General features: G+C 42.6%; 1 long non-coding RNA gene across 2 annotated transcripts in view; it reads left to right on the forward strand.

The window, feature by feature from the left end:
- The window catches only part of LOC125104094 (uncharacterized), a 66,737-nt gene that overhangs the window by 32,499 nt on the left and 20,266 nt on the right, over nucleotides 1–13,972 (forward strand). For both annotated transcript variants that reach the window (XR_007128586.1, XR_007128587.1), the window contains exon 2: nucleotides 6,037–6,158. This is a non-coding gene — a long non-coding RNA (uncharacterized LOC125104094). The remainder of the gene's footprint in view (nucleotides 1–6,036; nucleotides 6,159–13,972) is intronic.

The raw sequence follows: 13,972 nt of genomic DNA on the forward strand, positions 1-13,972 counted from the left end.
TCCCCATCTTTCCTTTTTTTTCTTAACATCTGTATGAATATAAATAAAAGTGCAAGGGTGATCACAAAATATTAACACTGATTATTTTTTTTTTAAGATTTTATTTATTTATTTGACAGAGAGATCACAAGCAGGCAGAAAGGCAGGCAGAGAGAGGGAGAAGCAGGCTCCCCGCTGAGCAGAGAGCCCTATGTGGGGCTGGATCCCAGGACCCTGAGATCATGACTTGAGCCAAAGGCAGAGACTTAACCCACTGAGCCACCCAGCTGCCCCAAAACTGATTATTTTTGATTGACGAGATTCCTAATGATTTGTTGATTTATTTTTTTATACTTTTCTGTATGTCTCTTATTCTAAAATAATGAATATGAATCATATAACATTTATTATTTTTCCAAATGTTATATATGCTCTTTGCAGAAAATTTGAAACATACAGATAAGAAAAGGAAAAAACCTGCCATCCAGGTACATTTATTTATTTATTTTAAAAAGATTTTATTTATTTATTTGACAGAGAGAGACACAGTGAGAGAGGGAATACAAGCAGGGGGAGTGGGGGAGGGAGAAGCAGGCTTCCTGCCAAGCAGGAAGCCCAATATGGGGCTTGATCCCAGGATGCTGGGATTGTGACCTGAGCCGAAGGCAGAGGCTTAACCCACTGAGCCACCCAGCAACCCCAATCCAGATACATTTAGATGTGGTGGCCTGTTCTCTTGGTGGTTGCCAATGAGCATTGCTTCTGGGTATTAATGCCTTTGTGTAGACCTTTGCCACACTGACACTAGGCTTGGTCATGTGTGATCATTAATTTTATTTGTCACCTTGGCTAGGCTGTGGTGCCTAGTTGCTTGGTCACACATAAGTCTTGGGGTTGCCTGGGTGGCTCAGTGGGTTAAGCCTCTGTCTTCAGCTCAGGTCATGATCTCAGGGTCCTGGGATCGAGCCCCACATAGGGCTCTCTGCTCAGCAGGGAGCCTGCTTCCCCCTTTCTCTCTGCCTGCTGCTTCTGCCTACTTGTGATCTCTCTCTCTCTCTGTCAAATAAATAAATAAAATCTTAAAAAAAAATCTTGGTGATGCTGTGAAGGTATTTTTTTTAAAGATATGATTAATATTTAAATCAGATCAGATTTTGAGTATAGCAAATTACTCTTTATATTGCAGGTGGGCCTCATCTAATCGGTTACAGGCCTTAAGAACAAAGACTAAGGTTTTCTGAAGAAGAAATTCCCCTCAAGATCACAACATGGAAACACTGCCTGAGTTTCCAGCCTGCTGCTTTGTGGATTTCAGACTCAAGACTGTAGCAGCCACTCTTACCTTAGCTTTCAGTTTGTCAGCCTAGCCTAAGGCTTCAGGCATGTGTGTGTGCAGGCGTGTGCACATGAGAAGGTGTGTACACACACAAATCCTGTTGGTTTTGTTTTTCCCGATAGCCCTAATACCATGTGACTATCTTTAACTAATGGGGTATTAGCAAATGTAACGCTAGCACAGATTTAACGAATGCTTGCATGTTCGGGGTTATTATTTTGGAACAATCCTCTTGGGAGTGCTGAACTACCACGTGAAAAGATCTGGCTGTTCTAGCCATCCCATCTGGGGCACCATACAGGTGTCAGAAGCCCCCTTTGATGTCCAGCCTCAGTCGTGCCACCAGGTGATTTCCGCTGCTCAGGAAAGACTTCAGGAGAGACCAGCAGAAAAACTGGCCAGAATCATAAACGAATCCCTGGTTCTTGTTTGAAGTCACTAATTTTGGGGGTAGTTTGTTACTTAACTTAATATAACCTAATATAACCAATTACCATTTTGGCACATGGAATTCTTTTAATATAATTTGAACATTTTAATAAAATTGGAATCATACTCTGTAATTTTACATCATGCTTTTTTGATGACATTAAGAATAGTTTCCCATGTTACTAAAAGGTTTTTTTAACCTCAGTTTTAGCAGATGCATAGTTTTTTTTCCTGTTTCCTGTTGTTGCACATTTTGATCATTTTTATTAATATAATATTTAAAATTTAATACGATAACTATTTTGTTATTTTAAACAATATTATGATAATTGTTTTTGTAAATATTACCAGAACCACCCATCTGAGTGGCTTCTATATTCCAGACTCGTGAAAACTGTGTGAGAGAATATTAAATGTTTATTATTTTAAGCCATTAAGTAATGGTATAAGTCTTTATGCAGCGACTGGTAGTAACTAATACAGGCCCCATTGGGACTTTCAGGTTTTTCATCTTTGAAGTAGGAAAACCTGCCACATGTTTGCTTCCTTGTAACCCAGCTATTAACACTGACTGACTCTACCAGTATTTATGGAGGAAGAATTTGAACAAATATACCACATACGCACTTCTTGGGCCTTTTCCTTCATAACAGGGTCTTCGCTGACTGCCCATATCCTGACTATTCATTACTACATATTGGGGCTCCAACCTAGTGTTTAACCTGCACAGATACCAGGCTCTTATCTCCAACTGTCCACTTCCTATCATCTCTTAGATGTTCCTCATCTCCTACTGTAATCTTTTCCTCTCTTTTTGTCTTGACTGAGAGGTGGGGCTAGGTTGGATGTGGAGTAGGGATATGACACTGTATTAGTTATCTATTGCTGTGTAACTGATATAGTTTTGGAATGTTGGTGAGGTCCAGAGCCAAAGAATTCTTGAGACTCTTTGGTGCAAAAAGTGATTTTGTTAAAGTATGAGGACAGGACCCATGGGCAGAAAGAGCTGCTGCACTGGGAGGGGGCGCTTATGAGAAACGGCTGATTGTTCGGGAGTTGGGGGAGGTAATGAGAAGGGAGCTGTCCAAGAGGACATTCATATGCTAGAGAAGACTCCAGGATGCTGGAGGCCTAGCTATTGTCAAGCTTACCTTGTTTTTCCCCCTAGCAAAGCATTAACATTAGGATAGTTGGGAGCTTCCTCGAGGAATGTTACTTTCTTCCTATCCCAAGTCCTTTTCAGTGTGCTGCAGAACATAAAGAAATTTAATTTTGTTTACATTCCCTCCTGCCTCTGTTTCCCACATCACTCACAGAGGGGAGGGTGATGTTAGGGCTCCAGGAAATTGAGTCTGTGGGTCTCTGGAAGTTAGGCTATTGATAAGAATGCTTTTTTTCTTGGAAATCATGAAGACATCTATAAACTGATTGAGACTCCTGAATTGTAGGAATGCAATCTCTCGGGGCGCCTGGGTGGCTCAGTGGGTTAAGCCGCTGCCTTCGGCTCAGGTCATGATCTCGGAGTCCTGGGATCGAGCCCCGCATCGGGCTCTCTGCTCTCTCGGGGAGCCTGCTTCCTCCTCTCTCTCTGCCTGCCTCTCTGCCTGCCTCTCTGCCTGCTTGTGATCTCTCTGTCAAATTAAAAAAAAAAAAAAAAAAAAAAGAAAGGAATGCAATCTCTCTCAGTTAACCATTTGTTTTTCCCTTCCCTTAGCTTTTGGGCAGCCAGGAGAACCTGAGGAATGTCACACATACCCCACCAGGGAGTGCAGTGGGAGCTTGCTGGGTGTCTGCTTGTGCTTTGCCCTCAGCTTGCCTTCTGCTCCTTCATCATAACAATTTACCCCAAAACTTAGTGGCTTAAAACAGTAAGTGTTGTCTTGCCCAGGTCCTGAGACTCGGGAGTCTGGGAGTGGATTATATGTTTGTTTGTAGCTCAGAGTCTCCCTTCCAGTAGCAGTCAAGATGTTGTCTGGGACTGCAGTATTCCAAAAACTTGCTTGGGCTGAAGGACCTGCTTCCAAGATATCTTCCTCCCCTGGTTGTTGGCTGGAGGCTTCAGGTTTTTGCTTCCTGTAGGAAGAAAGCCTCTCTTCCTCACCGCATGGACTTCATCAAAGAGCTGCATAAGAGTCTTCCCAATGTGGTAGCTAGCTTTTGCTGGAGGAAGTGATCCAGGACCAAGATAGAAACCACAATGTCTTTGATGATCTAGCCTTGAAAGGCACATGCTGTCACTTTGCCCATGTTTTCTTGGTCATTCAGACCAACCCTGGAACAAAGTGGGAGGGGATTTTGTAAAGCTGTGAATATTGGGGTGGGCTAGGGGTCCTTTGGAGCCATCTTGGAGATTGGTGGTCACAGACACTGTTGTTGGGTCAGTGGTTTTGGGACTGAGACAACGGGGGCTCCTACAGGGCTTCTAGGTCAGTTGTGTCAGGACAGAGTGTTTGAGGCCAGATCACTTAATTGAGATAGGATAAAATGAGAAGGGGGAGCCAAGATGAGAGCCAGTATGGCATAAGGGACCAAGTGAGTAACTTTGTATACTTAACCTAAACATGTGTGTATGAGAGTTCCTTGTGAAAAGGCTCAAACTGAGAAAGACCTTAAGAGGGGGTCTGTGTAATCATGGCCATCACCACTGCAGGGACTTGCTTCTCTTTCACTCACTTCTTGCTTCTGCCCGACCCAGGTAACTTATTTGCAATTCATAACTACATCCTGCCTCTGTCCGTTCTTTTCTCACATTGTTCCCTGCATGGGGAGCACTGTCTTAGTTTGAGATGGGCTAACACACTCCTTGAGACAAGGAATTTTGATCCAAATAGATGATTTAGATGACGGTCCTGTGAGATACTGGAGATGAGGGAAGTGCATTGGTAAGACGTAGGGAAGTAAAGGCAGTCAAACCAAGTTACCTGAACAGGCGACTGGCTAATCCCTCTGGAAAACTCTAAGAAGTAGTATAGAGCAGTGAAGAACTGGGCTCTGAGTTACCTTACCTGAGAGATGAGATTCCACCGATTTCCTTGTGTCACTGGTTGAGGGCTGCTCTTAGGAGGAGTTAATTCTCTGGCATGCTGGCCTGGCACTCGAGCATGCAGAGCTTATATGGTAGAGAGAGGAAGCCCTTGGCCCAAGAGTTGTAGGAGCTGGCAGTTGGCAGTTGGAAGCTGGTCCTGCAGGGAAGAGTGAAGTGCCAAGGAGATATGGGAGGGGGACCAGTAGCATTTTTTGTGAGTACCTTTAGAATTCAAGTTAGGTATTGCCTCCTTTGAGAAGCACTCCATGGCCCCTCCTTTTCTCTCCCCCAGTGGGTTGGGTGCCTCTCTGCTTTGCTCCCTTGCCACCCATCCTTCACTGCATTGTCACTGTCTGGATCTGTCCTGATAAACTCTGAGGTCACTAGAGATATGGACCAGCTCTCCTATCTCATTGTCTCTGTGGTGCCTACAAGAAGACATGGCCCAGAATCTGCCACATGGTGGGTGCACAGTAAGTCCTGAGTGAATGAATGGATGAGGAATTCTTATTTGAAATAGTGTTGGTTATTCTCTATGTATTCCTGTGTTTAAAAGCTTTAACGTAAATTATTACCATTTCTACTCTAGTGGGCTAATATTTAATGGGAATAATTTCCTACAGAGGGGTCTTCCAGGTGCAGGAGAAGCACTAACTTGTTTATGGGGTACAAGCTGGCACACCGGGCCCTGGCTGATTCACTGCTGAGCATCCCCCCTAGGTTCCTGGAGAAAAGCTGGGGAAGTGGCTGCCATGCAGCAGTTTTCCACCTAGAAAACCCTTATGTGGAATGAGGTTAAGGGAGGAGGAATGGCAAGGTTTGTGCACAGATCAAGAGTGCCCCAGAGATCCCATCTAGTCTCATTTTAGGTAGTCATGATTTACTCATTGTCATAGTCACTTAGCACTCTGGGAAGGAGGCATTGTCTCTGAGTAGAGCACAGTAGTGATGATTTGGCTGCTATTATGGATAATAATTGTGTTTGCTGTCTGTGCTGCCTGAGCTTATTTGGGAGCATTGTTACCACTGCTATAATTTTAAATATTTTAATTAATGGTACTTTCCTGTGTTCCTGCCTTGAGGCTCCTTAAGCAAAATGAGCAATTAAAAAAAACCACAAAAAGTAAATGAATGAAAATAAAAGAAAGGGCATTTAAAAAATCATTCTGTTCTTACGATGTTTCAGGCTTGAAAAATGTATTCAGCTGTCTGCTGCAGGCAAGAGAAAATTCTCACTACTTCCGCCTGTTATCTTTTGCTCCCATAGTCATCCGTCTCCTGTAGCTGCTGAGTGACATGGGATATACATGAAGTATCACCAAGAAGAACAGGAGAGGAGGAAAAGGGAAAAACTGCACCCAGCAAACCTGGAGCCTTGTGCTTTTAAAAGTACGTCATTATCCTTGATCATCACCATCAGTCATTATTATCAATTACTTTTATACTTCGCCGATATTGTAGATATCACTGGGAAGATACCAAAGAACTGGTGTCTCTATCTGAGCTCTTTCATTCCAATTTCAGTGAATGGGCTGCTGTAGTGAGCACTCTGCATCTTTCAGTGTAGTAACTGGAAATGGTTCTGGCTGAGCAGTCACAAGCCTCAGAATGTTCTGTGAGGCTGATGGGTGAATGCATGAGAGAGGCTAGTAGGGTAGAGTAATCTGAAATGTTAATGTGTTATTTGCACGATGTAGGAGATATGAAGGACTAAGAGGTGAGATTTCCCTCTGCATCTCATTACCAATATGAGCTCTCTGGCCGGGTCAGGATTCCAAACTCAGGACACTTGCTTGGCCTCATAGCTTTGACTTCCAGAGTATATTGAAAAGGTTTGAATTAGTAGCCAATATTTAGCAATGGAGGCATTAAACATGAAAATCTAGTTTCCAGTCTTTCTGAAAGTTCAAAGGATCTGCCAACCGCACCCACGTGGCAGTACTGGGCGGGTGCCCTTTCTTTGGTGCGTGTTGGCACTGGCTCCTGCCAGCCTGTGAGAGAACGAGCATGTGCACAGCTTCCCAACTCTGCAGTGGTAGCTTGAGATCACTGAGATCAGCTGTAGTGGGGATATTTATATCATGAACACTAGCAAATGCTACAAGTCAGTTTTGTTTTTTCCTGTTTCTCTCAGAGAGCCCATTGTTAAATGCTTACCAGTGTGGTGCTGTGGTTACCTCCTTAGATGGGAGTATGTGCATTCTTCAAACCCACAGCTCCCTGTTGTTAATGGGCAATGAGGCCGGATTGCCTGCCTTGTCCCCTGGCTTGGGATCCCAAGTCTAGAATCTTCTTGCATTGCTTCTTTCTGTGCCAGGGTCCTGTGAGGAAAACTTCCCATCCTGGGCCTTTGTTCACAAGAATAGGCTCATCAGAACAAGTACCTGAAGGGGAGAAGTTGAGGTTGGCTTTGAGCTGGGGCAGCCTGATCTATGAGGGTGAAAGATCTCTGGGAGCCTGGAAAGGGAAGGGTTCATTCTGCAAGGGGGAAGATAAGGCTTGTTTGTGTGGCAGACACCTGGCCCCTGTTTACATGGTATCCCATTTGTATGCAGCCTGGGAGGGGTAGGAAAGTTCGTTAAGGAGGCAGGGAAGTCACAGGCTACCAAACAGAGGACTCATGCCATGGGGCTGGGAGCATGGGAGAGACGTCCACTGGCTGGACTGACTCCATGGGCCTGTGGCCTGTGCAGTTGCACTTGCTTTAATGCTCTGCTGACACTGTCTTGAAATTCTTTGTCACTGTTGAACCACAGATCTGCATTTTTCTTTTGTTCTGACTGGGCTCTATAATTAGCTGGCTCTGTCTCCTGTGAATGGAAGACAGGGGATCCATTTGCTCTGGGCTGCATAACCACTCACAGGGCTTCCAGGGCAACCTCAAGAAGCTGGAGAGAGGTCCTTTGTAAGTTCCCACCAACCCCTGTGGATGGGGCTCAATCGGATTTACGTGGTAGAAATACTAAGAAACACGGTTTTTGGATGGGTGCACAGCTGTCTTATGACACTATGTTGATTTTTTTGTTTTTTTCCCTTGGGTGAACTGGAGGCACAGTGTCAAATTCTGGTAAAATTCTGGTGAATATGACAAGGTCTCTTCCTGAAGGAAGAGTCTAGTGAGAGATATGCAGAGGTGATCTCTTACGCCATGTAACATATTAGGACTGAAATCTGTAAAATGTGCCATGGGAGTGCAGAAACAGGAGAAGTTGGTTCTGCCCAAGTGGATCAGGGGAATCTGGGGGCAAGGTCCTGAAGGTGAGTAAGAACTCTCTTAATGGAGAAGTGGGAAGATGGAAGCCAGATGGTTGGCTAGAACCCTTCTGCTTAGGGGTCTGCTGTGTTTTGATGGTGCTGCAGCTTAGCTATAGTGAGGTCCATCTAACAGCTTCCTAACAGCCTCTCTCCCACCTCCCCTGTTTTGTGCTGTGGCTGTGAGGAGGTCACAAAACCATTCTGGAGGCTGGTTCAAATGACTACTAAGTAAGCAAATCTTTCTTGATTATGTGGTGGGAGAAAGTTCGGAAATACTAGCAGATGTGTTTTCCCTAGTACATTCCTTACCTGGTGACACTTCTTCTGTCTGGGTAGCATCCTTGCCTCAGAGAAGGGAGGTGACAGTAGAAGCCTTGACTGGGCTTTGGCTAAAAAACTTGAGACTATGAAGGGCCCAGGGAATAGAGAAGTCAGAGGGAGTTACAGACAGGTTTTCTGAACCCTTGGATTAGATGGTCTTTTCCTAGGGGAAGGGGATGTCAGAAGGGGAGGAGAAGGAATGGGATGGTAGGGGTACTAGGAACATAGGGCTCTGTGGTCACCCTTCCTCAGATTACTCTGGGAAGAGAAGGAAAGACAGTTGAAGGCAGTTATCCTCAGTCCTATTAAAACTTAACGACTCCTTTGTGTAGTAAATATCTTGTGAAGTTCTCTTTACTATCTTGAAGTAAAATGAAATTCACAGGTAATATAACTCCCACGATTGTGACAACCAATTAATACACCCACACATTTCCAAAATACCCCATGGGGAATGGGACTTATCCTGGTTGAGAGCTACTCTAGAGCTATTCTAGGGATTTTCTTTCCTGGACAGGAACCAGGGAAAAGCAGAACCCCAGACAGGGAACATCTGTGGGGTGGGTTGAAAAGGGCCTAGGGCAGCTGGCAGAAAGCATCCTTCCATGAGGTCCTCAGAGCTGCAAAAGACAGAGATGGGGTGGGACAGGGGCACACAGAGTGTCCTGAGCATCACTGTGAAGTGGATGTGGCAGGGGTTCTGGGACCTCAAGGGAGCCTTGTGCCAGAAGTGAAGAATGGCCCAGTGATGACCTGCATGGCCTGATCCTCTGAACCTGAAGGAGCCATATGTCTCTGCAGATGCCAGCATAGGCACCCCAGCCCCATCCTGCTTAAAGCTCATTGATGGAAAAGAATCATAATTTTCCACACATGAAGTTTGCGGATGGACATTCTTATTTGCTACAGTTCTGTTCAAAAGAATCCCTCACTTGATTGGGTTCAGCCTCCCCCCTCCTCCCCTGCTGTGGAGGGGTAACCTTAGCTTATGATCCGTTGCCTTAGCACAAATCTCTGCTGCTTAAAATCCAACTATGCTTGTCTCTGAGAAGATGAAGAATCTGGTGCAGAATAAAGATAGTCTGTGGGTTTTATGAAACATGAAAAAGAAAAGAGATCTCAAGTGCAGATACTTGGAAGGTAAAAACTGCCCCTTTGGGGGACAATAATCACATAATCTTACTTCCTGCCTTTGCTAGGAAATGAGAGTAGTGGTGGTGGTGAATACATTTGCTCTATTGACAACAGAATGGGATTTAGAGGGGGAGAACCCTTCATTTGACTCTTGGTTTAATTTTTCAGGCTGTTCACTTAAGTTTTTTGGAACTCAGTTTCTTTATCTGTAGTATAGGTGTGAGAATCAGATGTGGTAACATATAGAGAGCTCTTTGTCATCTGTAAGGTCATGGTTGTTAATTATTGTCATGAAAATCACATCAGGAGCAGCTAAGTTTTGCTATCCAGTAACCAGATAGGGATAAGTAGATCGCCTTTGGTTTCAGTGGTTTCTACCTCAGATAATTATTACTTAAGAGTTCTTTGATTGGCACTTGAAGCTGGAAAAATGTCTTTGAAATCAATTTAATCACTCTGTGAGTAAACTGAGAGATATATTTCATTATACAGTTGAATGAAATGTAAACTATCATTTGCATATAGACTCTATCTCTAGGAGTTTAATTCTAATCATTAATTCCCTCATATTGAGTCCTGGTTAGTTTTCAAGTTGGTTATATATTTGTTAGGTGTGTTTGAAACCCAATCATCCTTCTAGCCAGCCAGCCATCCAACCAGTAAAAACACACTTGTTAAAGTGTTTAATTTGTCTAACTACCTGGGAGAGGTCCTATGGGGATGCAGCCATGAATCAGGTATAACACTGTTTGGAGGCTGAGTATCACCTTCCTGGATTCTTTCTCTATTTTTGATGCTACCTCTTGCACCTTCATTAAAGATTGTATACTTTATTTAGTTCAGTTGTTTTACTTGTAATTTCTTTTCTTTTTCTTTCTTTCTTTCTTTCTTCTTCTTCTTCTTTTTTTTTTTTTTTGTTTGTTTGTTTGTTCATTTGAGAGAAGGAAAGAGCACCTGTTTGGGCCTAAAAGGACCAGATAATGCTAGAGAGATAACAGGAAGACTGTGTCTTCAAAAGTAAAGTAACTGATACCTGACAAGGTATATCCTATTTATTATATGGATTTATCAAAGTAACATTAAGAATTAAAAAAGGAAAAACAAAGTGTTAGAAAAATACATACTTTTTGAGGTGGAGAAGATCTTCTAAAATAAGACGGGAAACCCATAATTCAAAGAAGAAAACATTGACATATTTGATGAGATAAATATTTAAAACTTTTGTATGTCATATGGTACCATAAACAAAATCTGAAGACAACAAAACATGGGGGGGGGGTAAAAACCCACAACCCATGTGATAGAGAAAGGGTTAGTATCTCAAGGACTCTACTGAATGTTAAGAAAAAGGCATACAGCCATTGGAAGGAAGGGCAAAGGCAAGTCATACCCAAGGAAACAAACATGGTAAGTAAACATATGAAAGATGTACAGCCCCACTGGAAATCTGGAAAGTGCAAATTAAAAGAATGGGATACCATCTTCACTCAATTGATCAGCAAAACATGAAATAATTAAGAATTGTGAAAGCTTGGGGTGGTGTGGGGAAATGGGGTCTTTTATCCACTGTTTGTAGGAATGTGAGTAGTTATAACATTTTTGGGAAGTAATTTCAACATAATTAAAAAATAAAAAAGTACATGTCTTTTGATCCAATAATTCCACAATTTCAGAGAAATAAAAGTGCTAGTACATAGTAAGAAATATACAAAAGTGCCTATTATAGCAGTGCTTTTATAAAATAGGGATGAGGACTTGGGGAATGTGGATGTTTATCAGTTCAGGGATGACTGAGTAACTTAAAATATGGAATATTATAAAGCCATTAAAAAGCATGACTTGGATTTATATGTATTTCCTGAAAAGGATGCACAGAAGACCTAGAAGGAGTTATGGAAACAAATACCTCGAACTACTGACATTGATTACTTCAGTGGTTGAATCTGAGGGCAAGAGGAAGCTAGGATTTAGCATTTTTGTATGTTTCTCTTTTGTTTGAATTGTTACATAGTTAATGCTTCCATTGAGGTAGAAGTGAAGTTTAAAAAAAAATGGAGAGAAGGAGGGTGGAAGGGAGAAAGCGGGGGCGGGAGTGGTGGGAGTGGGGGAGAGAGAAAGAACAGGTTAGAGCATTAACATTTTAGACTTCATTCTCATGAGGGAGAAAGCAGTGATTTCCCCAACCGCAAGCAAAAGCGGTCATAAGTCAAAGGCAGTAAGAGTGAACAGAAATGCTGCTGTAGAGTTTGGCTCTTTAACCTGAGGTTGTTATTCTTATAAATTAGAGATACAGGCTGTTTTTGGGTTAATGCTCAGTATTACAGTAGTGAGGTTCTCTCAGCCTGTCTTTTACAATGAAGAATTTGTGCCCTGATTTTTTGTTGTTAACATCTTAGCAGCTTTATTTGTTGAAGGGTTTTTTTGAGATCCTGGTTGTTTAAAAAGAAAAGAAAATAAGAAAAGATAAATAAGCCCGAGAATAGGGGGGAAATATTATTTGTGTCCCTCAGTAGTTTGAAGGTTGTTGTAGTTCATCTTCAGATACCGAGAGTCATGGAAGATTTATTTAACCACATTTCTCTTAAGGTCGAAGGAGTTGAGATGATCACTCTCTCATCCAGGCTTCCTTTCTTCACCCAGGTCCTCTTATTTATTTCTTTCTTTTTCTGAGCCAAAATTTAAGCTGCTGTGAGAGATTCCTAGTGAGTTCCCAATATTTGAAACCACTTTCAACAATGCCATCCATCTCCTCCCCCTGCAAGTGGCATTATCTCCATATCCTTGGAGATGAGCCGCCTCCTTCCTCTTTTATCACTCTGAGCTGTACATGTTTGGTTACAAATGCCCCGATAATGTTCTCGTTGGTCTCTCACAAGTGAAATAACAGATAACCATTCTCCCAGTGATGGGGATGCTGTCATCTTGCACCCAGATAACCAGGAAAGGAGGTATCCACTCCCATTGCGTGCTGTGATTAAGATCTCACTGGCGAAGATACAAGTGAGATTGCCTTTATAAAATAATATCTGTGCTCAGATCATTTTACTCAGCTCAGATAGCAGCTAACATCATTTCTTGGGGCCCTCCCCCTGTAATAATCTGCACTGGCTTTCAAACATGTATGCTACCACCTGCCCTACTGGTGAGATAAGAATAAAAGTATTAGATGGCATATTAAATTGTGCTGCGTTTTTCTTATTACTCATACAAATGAAGTAACAGCTGCAGGATAGTCTGTTTCAGTCTTGGCAGAACTCCCAATCATTGTGCTGCAGAAACAAGGATAGCCTTCCATCTCAGCAGTGTGGGCTCTGGTCTGTGGGCGCTGGCCTCTCCTAAGTCCACCTTCCTAGATTGCTTGATGTGAATTAACAGGGGACAAATCCTTTCATCCTAAACCTGATTTAGGCTAAATGTAAAGTTACCTAAAAGAGGTAAACCACAGAGTGTTTCCCAAGTTTTGGTTTTCAAGTCCCATTTTTTAATGGTATTTGTTGTGTTGGAGTATCACCAATAACATTACTTAATACTTTCCTTTAAATTATTTTAATTTTAACTGATAATCTTAGCTTTTTCTTAACCAGTAAGAGCGATGAAATCACGTTTGCTCTGAAGCTTTTATTTTATTATATCTAACTGATATTAAAATTAACATGTAAACCAGTAATGTTGTTTACTGTGCACCAGCTAAAATAAATTTGAGTGATACCCCTGGATCTTTAAGAAACATCTTCTTTGAAAAACACCATTAGAATAGTTCTCACTAAAGAATACACTACACAGATCATTTGTTGGTGGCTGCCTTTGGTGAGCGATCTCCTGCCTGGAAAAGGTAGAGAGGAAAAACTATAGATATAAGAAGGATCCAGAAGGGCGACGGAGGGAAGTGAAGTCCTCTCTAAGGCACCATCTTATCCTGGTCAGACTTGGATGAGTAAGATGGAGCCAGAGCCACCTTGACTATCACCTTTCTGGGTTATTGCTCTCTCCCTGACACCTAATACATTTTCAGGCACCGTGACTCTGAGATGATGCTTCTTTGCCTCTTGCCCTTTCTATGCCGGCTCACATCATGGACTCCCTCAGAGAGAACCGACCTTCATGGGGGATTTCCCAATCAACACCATGCACAGGTCTGTGCTCAGCCCTTTAGTGTCTGGACTATGGTCAGGAGCACTGATCAACCAGCATCATGAAGATGAGGATGGCAGGTGCCAAGTGTTGGAGGATTAAATGTTCTGTGAAGATTATCTTGTTTATCCAAGAAATATGGCTCCACTATAAAGTCCCTTTATATGTGTTTATATATGTTGTTTTAAATACAAGAACAAAAAACAGTATAAGAGGTTAGGGCTGGAAAGCATTAACTTAGATGTAGCAGAGGCCCCTGATAGCTGTCAGAATAACTTCTGTTCCAAGCTTTTCTAGGTACTTGTAATCCCTGGCTCCGAGGTATCTGTTATAGTGACCCCTTCCAAGACAGTCTTCAGCTC

Source organism: Lutra lutra, chromosome 1 (genome assembly GCF_902655055.1).
Source record: "Lutra lutra chromosome 1, mLutLut1.2, whole genome shotgun sequence".
NCBI classification, from domain to species: Eukaryota; Metazoa; Chordata; class Mammalia; order Carnivora; family Mustelidae; genus Lutra; species Lutra lutra.